The sequence below is a fragment of the Neodiprion lecontei genome, chromosome 4 (assembly GCF_021901455.1).
Source record: "Neodiprion lecontei isolate iyNeoLeco1 chromosome 4, iyNeoLeco1.1, whole genome shotgun sequence".
NCBI lineage: Eukaryota > Metazoa > Arthropoda > Insecta > Hymenoptera > Diprionidae > Neodiprion > Neodiprion lecontei.
This window is the reverse complement of record NC_060263.1, coordinates 39,193,983-39,204,961: the sequence shown is the minus strand read 5'-3', so window position 1 is coordinate 39,204,961 and position 10,979 is coordinate 39,193,983.

The following is a 10,979-nucleotide window of genomic DNA, read 5'->3' as shown; positions in this document are numbered from 1 at the left end:
AAAAACGCGAGGTGAAAAGACCAATGCCTTTTTGTTGCAAGCGATTCTTTATACAACAAGACTATGTTACGCGTTTTGTCACGAAGCACGAAATTGAGGTTAGGATCGCGTATTGTCAGATCTGTTCCCGACAGCGCATGCGCGCAGTACAGAAAAGACCACTTTTAACACTCTTAGGATTTGAAAGTGGTCTTTTCTGTACTCTCGCATGCGCATTCGGAGACTCACTCGATCGTCATAGAATCGGCTGGTTTGTGTACGGAAAACACGCATGGAAAAACGCGTAAAACATTCTCGCGTTGTACAAATAGTGTTGTACAAATATTACACAAGCACGCTAAACAAAAAAGTCTTGCCGAGCGGACTAGGCCACCATACCTATGCGGAGTTGCTCCATCACCCCCAGATTTTGACTTACATTCCACGCTAACTCACGTACGGAAAAATTTTTTCAATGTTTGATGTTCAACGAACCAATGTTTCAGGTCGGCGTACCAAAAATCTGTGGGTGAACTGATGGAGAAATTTTGCAACTGATTCGTGAATTTTAATGCTCGATAGGAGCAAAAAAAGTTTAAATTTTGTGAGGTTGGTATTTCGATACTCTCGCAACTTGTTTAAAATTCGTTACAGGTGACGCTAGTGTCACTCTAGGCCACCAGATCTACAAAATGTTCGATTTTTAAGCGAATTACAGGTCGACGAGCATCTGTAAAATTAATTCCAGGAGAATAATTTATATCATATATATATTTATAAATATTGCAGGAACAGTTGCTCGAAATTGCATACATCGCCTTCTTTCGTTTCGACTAATTAAAAAACGTTCCTCGTATAAATGAGGTAAACTTCTCGAGTTACCGATCTTCGAAATCGTTTTAGTTACCAAAAACGGCACAATCTTTCATTTTCGAGAATTCTTCTTGACTCATGATTCGCGTGCATGGAGCCACGTCGGTCGTGCTTTTGTCCGGGTCGCAATGGACATGGTTCGCTCTTAATTTACCGCTAAATTCATCGTAGGGTCAATTTTCCTAATTGTCGGCTGATTCTTGGTACGGCGCGACTACAAAGGGAAGCGGACGTAGACGACATGCGATGTGTGTTGGCAATTTTTTTCTCCCCCCCCCCCCCCCCCCTCGCCTCTTTTTCAGCTAGACGTACGCATGTTACATACAATACATAGATACTTCTGCGCGGTACCTACTTTTTTTCATTATATTCGTCGTTTGATTGCGATCCGCTTTTATACTTTTCACTATTTTCTCGCTGTTTGACATCAATTGTTTTTCTTTGTAAATAACGATTAAGTAAACTAGCGTCAAGCAAATTTCATTAAGAGTAAATCAAATTTCTTCATTTCTGGCAATAAAAATCGCCGGTTATTCGAAAAATTTTTAAAAAAACCGTCCCGATGTATAAATGACAAGAAAAAAAATAAATAAATGGAACGTGTCAAGGTCACTCATCCGTGGTACATTATATAATAAAACCCAAAAACTAACATCCGTCTTCACTTAAGCGCCAACACCCGTGCCATTACCGTGCTTTTATGCGTGAATATGTACAACGTAAATTCCCTGACATTTCCACGTATATTTTTCAGACTATAAAATTCTACCCCATAATAATATTATACATTTCCAGATTTCCAGCGTCGTTTCTGTCTCTCTTTCTCTCTCTCTATCTCTCTTTCGTTCTTTTTTTTTTTTTTTTTAGTTTTTTCCTTCGACGCAGCACGGCATTTCGCGGAAAATCGGAAAACCTGGCGCTTAAAATTATTTATTTATTTATCTCGTTTTGTTTTTCTTCACTTCTATTTTAACTCTCTTTTCACCGCGTTTTCTCGTTAATTGAAATTCTTGCGTGGTTATATACGAAAGAGAGTGTATAAAACTTGGCGCGGATCGTTGTTTTCTTTTTTTTGTTTCTTTCGTTTTGTTCTTATTTTTTTGCTGTTGTTTATTTGTAATCTATGGAAGGGAGAAACGGGAAACGACCGGCGATTCGGTCATTTCTACGTCGGTGGGTCCGCGCATCGTGAACGAACGGTTTCAGCGGCTGGAGGAGTGACTAATTTTGACATCGTCGTCGGGAGCCGTACAGGCGGCAAAATGCTTGATACTATCCCGAGGGCCCCGGCGGAGCCACGAGGCTTTAAGTGCAATTAACGTTATCCAGGATTCTCTGGTTTGCAGTGGCAACTCCCGAACTCTCCTCTCCCTGCGTCTCCTCCCTTTCCTCTTATCCATCCACCCTCCCTTCCTAACCACCGTCCATCCGTCTGTCTCTTCCTCCCCCTCCCACTACTTCTCCTTCTTCTCCTTCTCCTACTCATCTCTATTTGTTATATAACACATTACAGCCTACGAACCGTCCGTCCAACTTATATACACATATCGTATACGTATTTTTATACATTATGTACAAATTTATTTACCTTCGCCCCATCATTATACAATTAATGAGTCACCGCGCCAGCGATCAAAGATTACATCTGCGGTATTCACTCATGTTGTTGGTATAAAGTAACATATGTACGAATACAAGTCCCTGTAGACTAATAATTGCTCTTTTTCTACAATTTTCTGGTTTGCGATAATTTTCCATAGTCTCGATTAGTGTGAAACGAAACAAAAAAAAAAAAAAGAAAACAGCAATACAAATGAAAAATTACCTAATGTAACTTGAGAATAACGAGAAACAGATAGAGAGAGAGAGAGAGAGAAAATTGGTATTATACGTTACCGTGTATACGGGGTAAATTATAGATAATCGAGAGGAGGGCGTGAGAAAAAGCTTTTTCGAAAAAGGTAGAAACATACAATCGAACAAATGAAAACGACAGACGGACAAAAAGGATAGAATAAAAATAACAAAAAATAACGAGACGACAAATGAAAATAAATAGATTTAAAAAAAAAAAAACAAAAAAAAAAAAAAACGGGTACCGCACAGTGCGCTATAGTCTGAAATATGGGGGTGTGGGATAATTTAGGGGGAGATTTATAACCGAGTAAAGGGAATATTTCGCAACGACAAATGTACACGCATCGCCGCGGCCCGACCGACTGCCCGAACTGCTAGCAGCAGAGCGGTATGATTTAAGAGGAAAGAATAGAACGGTAGAGACAAAGAGGGAAATGATGAATATTATTAAGCAATATAGAGAAGGCGTTAATAAATTGAAGGAAAAAAAATTATATACACAAATTGTAAACAAAAAAATAAAATAAATAAATAAATAAATTCTTGATTCAGAAATGAGTTGACGAAAACGAAAAAAAAAAAAAATAAAAACTCCACATTTTTCTATCCCTCTCTTCATTCCCCTCGATGTATCCTCATATATATATATAGTATTGAAGCACAGCTGATACACCATACTATCTCATATACTGGGTGGATTATCGATTTGTAAGGTGCATTATTTGTATGGGTAGATATGCGTCTACCTATACACGTTATACATACGTATAATGTTATGTGTACAATATACACACACTGATGCAGATATGCATAATGCCATAAATTCCGTCTACCTGTAACAGCTTCTTACGTTTTTCTTACTATTGTCGTTATTATTTTTTGTTTCCATTTTGATTTTATCAAACCAAACCGAAAAACGCAGGGGAAATTATTTTTGTGAAAGAAAACGGAAATGCACCCTAGATTTGTACCTCTGAGGAATTTTTATTTGTCTTTCTTTACTTTTTTACCATTCGCATTTGTTCAAGATTTCTGTTCGGAAAATATAAAATTTCAAACTTCTTAAGTTTTCAACGCAGTAGGTACGACAAAATCAACCGTCGTGAGTATATGTATACAATAATATTTCTTGTCGTCAGTGAATGAAGGAATGAACAAATTAATTAATTACAACAGACTTGAGGCGATAAAAGGTTCTCGAACTTACACACAGTTACAGTTTCAAAGATTAAAAATTCGTTCCAATTTATCATCCAGCTGTATTTAGTGGGATTGTAGATTTCGCGAACTGTAGATTATAGGTGAAGCTGTGGTGGATTACAATGTATAAAAATACTTGAATCAAATCAAACACAGAATATTCAGCTGTAAAATCTTGCATGTGCGTGCGTGTGCATGTGTGAAGCGGTAGTGTGTTATACACGTTAGCCTCTGTTTATAAAGTTGTAGCTCGACTATAAGTACCCAGAGTCTCCTCTCCTCTCCGCCATGCCTTCTGTGTTACACCTCTATACAACTGTTATACATACGCGTATGTAAAATACAGGAACTTCTGAATGGGTTTTAAATAAATAAAACCGGCGTAAAAGACGGGTGGGGGGGGGGGGGGGGGGTTACGGGTATGATATAGGTATAGGTGCAGGGTATATAACGCCACCGGTTATATACACGAGATCCGGGTAAACTCTCCCGCGTATACCGAAACATTCCAGATGTTTAGATAGGCATAAAACAGACAGCATTGCCAACCGCCCCCAAACCCTGCATCCATGTGCACGAGTCGTGATCGTCCCGCCAAGTCGACGTAAACTATCCGCCATCACGGTGTTGTGTCCGTGTGTGCATATGTATGTAAATGCGTGGCTAATACTAAAAAACCTCCCCCTCCCGCGCCCCCATCATCGTTTAGAAACACGCGGGCACACATTTACCGTTTGTAATAATATACAAACAGGTATAACTGTATAAGTTGTATATAACTCGGGCTGTAAGGTCGCGCCTTTTGCCCCTGATGCAGGCAAAATATACACAGAGTGCAGCGAGGGGGGTTAACGTTGATTATACGTCAGGTATAAAGTTAAATTTAATAGGTTACAAACCCGAATTTACGACAGTAGGATGCTATTCCCGTTGCACTTACGATGGTGCGGTAAGGTTGGCATACGAGGATACATATCCTCGATTCGATATCGATCGTATATTACATATACATACACGTATAATGAATATGAACTTACGATGTCAGATCATGGAAGAAAATTAAGTAATATTAACGCGTATGAAAAATAGGATTGAACGAAGAATGGGCCCCTTGTTAAATGTAGAAGGAGTATCGAGGATGAAGGATGGAAGTAAAGAAGGAAAAAAAACTGTCTCTCGCTGTACCTATAAGGAATTAAAAAAAATAAATAAACAAAAAGATCGAGTCGAGGTCTCTTCTCTCTTTGTCAACTATTTCCATTACTGGGGCGTATAAATTGAAGGTCCCAATTACTTTACCCCCCTCCCCCCCCCCCTTCGCCCGCCGACCATCTCGACGAACCCGTCTCAAATTCATCCTTTGAACGTGAATTTACTCCGGCATCCTGAACACCAACGTCTCCTTCTTATACCGACATCTTAAACGTATATATATATATAGTATATGTATACCAGTTTGTCAGAAGTCTTTTCTATTGTTCCTTAGAACCGGGTCAACCGATTAGATTAATTGAGAACGTGTGTGCGATGTTGAGACTCTGTGTCTGATCTCCCAGTTTTTCCTATACCTACAGTTCCTATCCCCCCCCCCACCGCACTGATACTCCTACTTGGAGGTTTCAGTTTATTTACCCATTCGCTCCGAACGCCGCCCACATACTTCAACACCTTCAAATATACGACACTCGGTTCGTAAAATTTCATTTTATTATGCTGTCCATTGCTCGCATGGAAAATAATAGAATTTTGTAATTAATCGACGTTTTTACAAAATTCTGCGATTGAAAACTAATTTGCAAATTTCTTATTACACATGCGCACACAAAAAAAAATATCAAGATTCAGCGGGTTTATTGATAAATCGTACAGAAAGTTGCTAACAGATGTCGCTAGCGCTCGACGTTCCCGTGGCAAAAAGAATTTCTTACTTTGTCGTGTTTAAGGGGGGGATATTGGACGGTATAAAATCATACCTCTTTTTATGAGGTTCTTGATTTATTATTTATAGTTTATATTTAAAAAAATATTCTTCGAAATTAACAAGAAAATGGCAGAATGGCGCATACAAGTAGCGAACGATTACATTTTCAAGGTGGTCGCACAGATTCCTCGGTCAATTCTTATCCGATCTACTTGAAATTTTGACACAATCTTTAAAACCTGTTTATCGATTCGAGTTCGTAGCTAGGTTTTTGAATTTCAGCCCCAACTTTTTTGTACAGAAATTTTCTTAAAAATTTTTTGATCATATTTGTATATATTTGAAGAAACATTTTTTTTTTACATTTTGGCCACGAGATCTAACCCGAAAACGTATTCTTAACTCTAAATTTTCTTCTATCCGTTACAAATTGAACAGTGATGTCAGGAGAAGCACCACCGCAAAACCCCTCGAGTTCGGAGTCGTTTGCTACTTATACGCGTCATGCCGCAATATTGTTGTCGATTTCAATGAAAATAAATTAAAAACATTCTTGAAACGATAAATAACAAAGCCCTGAAACTCAAATCGCTCCAACTGTTTTCATTTTCTTTAAAAAAAAATATCCTAAATACAGGTATGATTTTAGACCGTCCAAGCTGCACCTCTCCCCTTAAATTACCAATCAAACCTTTGCTTCGACAAGTGTTAATCTTTCATCAAGATGGTATAATATTTCAATCAAAAACTTGCATCACGAGGTTGAATTATCACTAAATCAAACGATCTTGTGTTCATTTAATAAATACACTGGAATTTTGAGCGCGTCTAATAGAGTTGTATCCAAGGAACAAAAAATTTTTTTTTTCAAACAGACATATATCCGAAGCACGAACCTTTCCATACCTCAAAAAGAGTGAAATTTCTGTCAGTCTTTCATGAAATTTTTTTCCAACGAAACCCGTCGTACAACGCGATGCAGTAGCTGCGAGTGTCTCGCAAGTCTGTAAAATTGCGATGAAATATTTGGAGAGTTGGCTGCAGGTATGCGTTGTAAGAAAATACCGCGTCAGTGGGCCGATAGTACAATGCCGCATATATATCGCTCTATAACACGTGTACCTTGGGACGTGAAATAAGTAAGGAGATACTGCAGTGTCTCAAAGTACACGCGTTGCGTGAAAGCGAATATTTTCCCTCCTACTTCTGCTGCTGCTGCTGCTGTTGTTGTTGCTGTTGTTGTTGTTGTCGTTGCCGCTGCCGTTGCACGCGTTTTGTTGTTCCGTCATTCGAATAAAAGGTGGTAGTAGGGGGTTGGCGTATTGTGTATCGTCGATTCTCCGACATCTCAAAATCGACTTCTACGAATCGCCCCGAGCTCTTCATCACTCGTGTATCCAATGAGTAATGAGAAACGCCCTTTCCTTTGATCGTTCGCCCACCATCACCGTCGGCAGGGTCTTTCCTGCATTTATACTATTATATACCATATACCTTCCACAAGCTGCATTATTATTCCTTGAACATCATTACATAGGTATACATATAATATACATATATATACGTATAGACGCTTCTAAAGTTTTACGAAGGAAAAAATTATTTCCATCTAACGCACACGCGATGCTTACTTTCTGTTTTTTTCTTTTTTTTTTTTAATACTATATTCGTGCTGTGGTAATTTTACAAAATGAAAAAAAAAAAAAAAAACACTACAACAACAAAATACGAAGACAAATTTTTTATCGCTCGTTCCTCGTCACATTTTCTTTTTTCTTTCGCACTGGTGTCAGACTGGCGCGATTAAACATTCATCAATTAACGATAAGCTATTCTTCAGAGACAGGTCAAATGCAGACAATCAACCTTTTTAATCCTGTCCCAGCAAAACGTCCCTTGAATATTTAATTGTTCATCGGTTTTGACGTATTAATATTTAAAACTGAATCGAATTACCGGGTTTACTTCTTTGATCGTTCCACCGCGAGCTAATCTCATCAAATTTTACTTTGTTGCGTTAAGTTTTAATGTTTTATTCCATTTCTCTCTTTCTTTTTTCTTTTTTTGTTTTTTTTTTTTTTTTACACGCGAGCCGTTAATACCGAATTCTTTCCATCTCGTCAACTTTTTCTAGCATTTTTCGCACCAGTCTGGAATTGCCTTTCACCTGCACAATTATCTGTAGCACCGTATCGTTACTCAAAATATGGATTTCGGGTTCCTGTCAACCATGCACTTAGGGTTTTAAGTGGGTAACGAAATTCTTGCGAGACCTTCGCCATATCGTCTATGGCTTTGAGATAATCTACCGTCGTAGATCTTCCATTTTTCTTGCAAGTGAACTGCAGCGTTCACGAAATTCTTTACGAGTCTTAGCTCGAGGTATGTATAATGCATATCGGCACGGGTGGCGATATTTTGTGTCGTGCGCACAGACGATATGCGGTTTTTTTTTTTCTCTCTATTTCATCCATAAGTCACGTGTCTCCAGGAATTGTATATTCCTTGCGAAATACATTCGTTCGAATAATCGCGAGACAGGTATGCGTGGCAAAAAAGCAATACCTCGAGTACCTGAAAACGGCATTTTGTCACTTCGAATTTTATTCGATCTCAAAGCTATCCAATATCATTCTAAGCAAGGTAAAAAAGGGAAGTAAACGATTATATTAATAAATATAAATTTTTGTCCAAATTCGATTGATAGCCACGGCTGATCGTATTTCTTCCAATTCTTGTTACCCAGATTTCTAAATTCATGGTTATATCTAACTCGATGGTGTTTGAATGTTTCACAAGTACAACATGTGCCCATAATTTTGAAACAAAGAAATCAGTCTTTCTTGGCTTGGTGAGAAATATCCATGGATAGGTGAAATTTTTCTAGTAACATTTCAATCATACGACTGAAGTGCAGCTGGAGCAGTTTTGAAGTGATTGCAAAACGTCGATTCGCCTGGTTGCACGTAGTTACGCGACAGTTTCTCCGATTGGCCATCTGAACTCTCGTTCCGGTAACTCAAACACCATTACCTGTAATACCGGCCCTAAGTTTTCGAAGAAGAAAAAGAAGAAGTTGAATAACAATAATGACGACGAAAATAGGAACGCGGACTCAGTCGACGTTACAGGAAACTTTACCACCACGCCTGAATCACCCTGTACAAACACGGTCAGCCGACCTGCGTTGCTTGTCTAACAGGCGATGATCCAGTTGGCGAATGCGCGATCTCCGGCGTAATCAAACGTCGTCATCACAAGAGGATGACGGGGAGGAGGAGAAGTCAGCAAACACGTCACCTCGGGGTGCGGAGAATTGCATTTACAGATGCAGGGAGGGTGCAGTCCGGAACGAAAATTCACACCGAGCGGTGAATCTCAACAAGTCTCTTGAAGCTTGACGGTAAAAGGATTTCCTACCGCCACCGACTCAATTAACGTCGTGGTCCCGTAAGCCGGTCGGTTATGTAGGACACTGCACCATTACCTCCGCGCTTTTTATACGCTTGCTTTTAAAAAGAACATCCCATGGCTGCGGGCAATGAGAAAAATTTCATTTGGCATTGTTTGTAGTAGAAAATTCTAGCAAAATGTATATTGTTACGATACTAGGTGCGGTTCAAATTTTGCCCAAATTGCAGGTAGATAATTTGACACAAGTAACTATTCAGTGTAATCATAATTGTTGATACGAATTTACAGTTATTACTGGATTTATCAGCGTTTTGAAATCTTTTGAAACAATAAATCCACATCCAAGCTATCGTTTATGATTAGGGAAATACCGAACTTACAATTAGGAATGCAGCAATTTGTTAAACACTCGATGCGTGAACATCTTGTAGAAATGAAATGCCGAATAAAAAGTATTGTTTTTCAACTATACAACTTGTAACAGTATCACGACTAGAAAGTTATTTCGGTGAATTACTCAAAGTTCTTTTTGGCAATCTTCAGTAATGGTCTTTACCCATGAAGATCTTCCTGTTTAGGTGGGTGGATTGCGGGTTTTCCGGGGTGCAGATCACGGCACCGCAGCGGAGTTTGAGGAATTAATTGGGGCTCCGATGTGTGCATGGCTTTCCACCCTGCAGGGGATGAAGGGGGATCCAGCGTTGCAGGGTGCATCATAGCCGGGTCGGATTAAGACTCGGCATGAAAAAATGTTACATGCGTACTAAGCAGAGAAACCAAAAATAATCAGGTCATATAGTTTCTCTTAGCGAATAATTGAACAGAAATTGATGAAAATACAGCAGACTTGAAAGTACAACAATATGATGTCACCCAGGTTAGCTGCATATCTAAAAATCACGAAATCAGTGAAATTTAATTCCTTGTGACACTCGCAGTCGTCTTTTTTTCAAAGTAAAAACAAAAAATACGTTCCAAATTATTCTGTGTCTGTCGCGTCAGGTACATATAAAAAATGATTTTTTTCACAACCAGCTCGAAAAGTTCGATTTTTAAATCCTGTCGAGCGTGCGTAAAATTCCCCATTTCCAAGCAATGCGGTAAAACGACGTAGGCGCATGCGCGTAACTGAAGTGCTCGATATTACTCACCAGAGCTTTCTTCGGCGCACGTGCACTTTCGTATAATTCAATTTTACGCACCGCTCCGCTGCTTCTCAAATCGAACTTTCGTTCACAGGTTTTGGAGAAAATAGCGTATGTCACGCGTGCCGATGGACAATATTTGACTCGCGTTGTTACAGCGCTCGCCTTGGCTCGTGCGGCAAACTTTGTCGCAGAGATGAATTATGGGACAGGATTTGTTTGATGGCACCCTTTAGCCTTTTAGATTTATCTATTACGATATAACAAGAAGCAGAAACTGATACAATTAGCATAGCTTCTCTTTTAGCCTTTTATTGACGACGTCTCGATAGCTGCAACGAAGACGACCATAGAACACAGATAACTGTCTAGAGGGTCATGTCAGTCTTTAAAGTCTGTCTTTATAATTAGCCTTTTTATCTTTGGCTTATTATATTTCCAGTAAACTTCATGCATATTATAAATTGCCAATTTTCCGCACTAGCAACACAATACACTAGGTATATTATATTTTTCAAGAAAATTCCTTTGTTTTCTTCCCCTTGCAGGTATTGAAGAAAATATCGTGTGTCACACGTGCGGATGGGCGA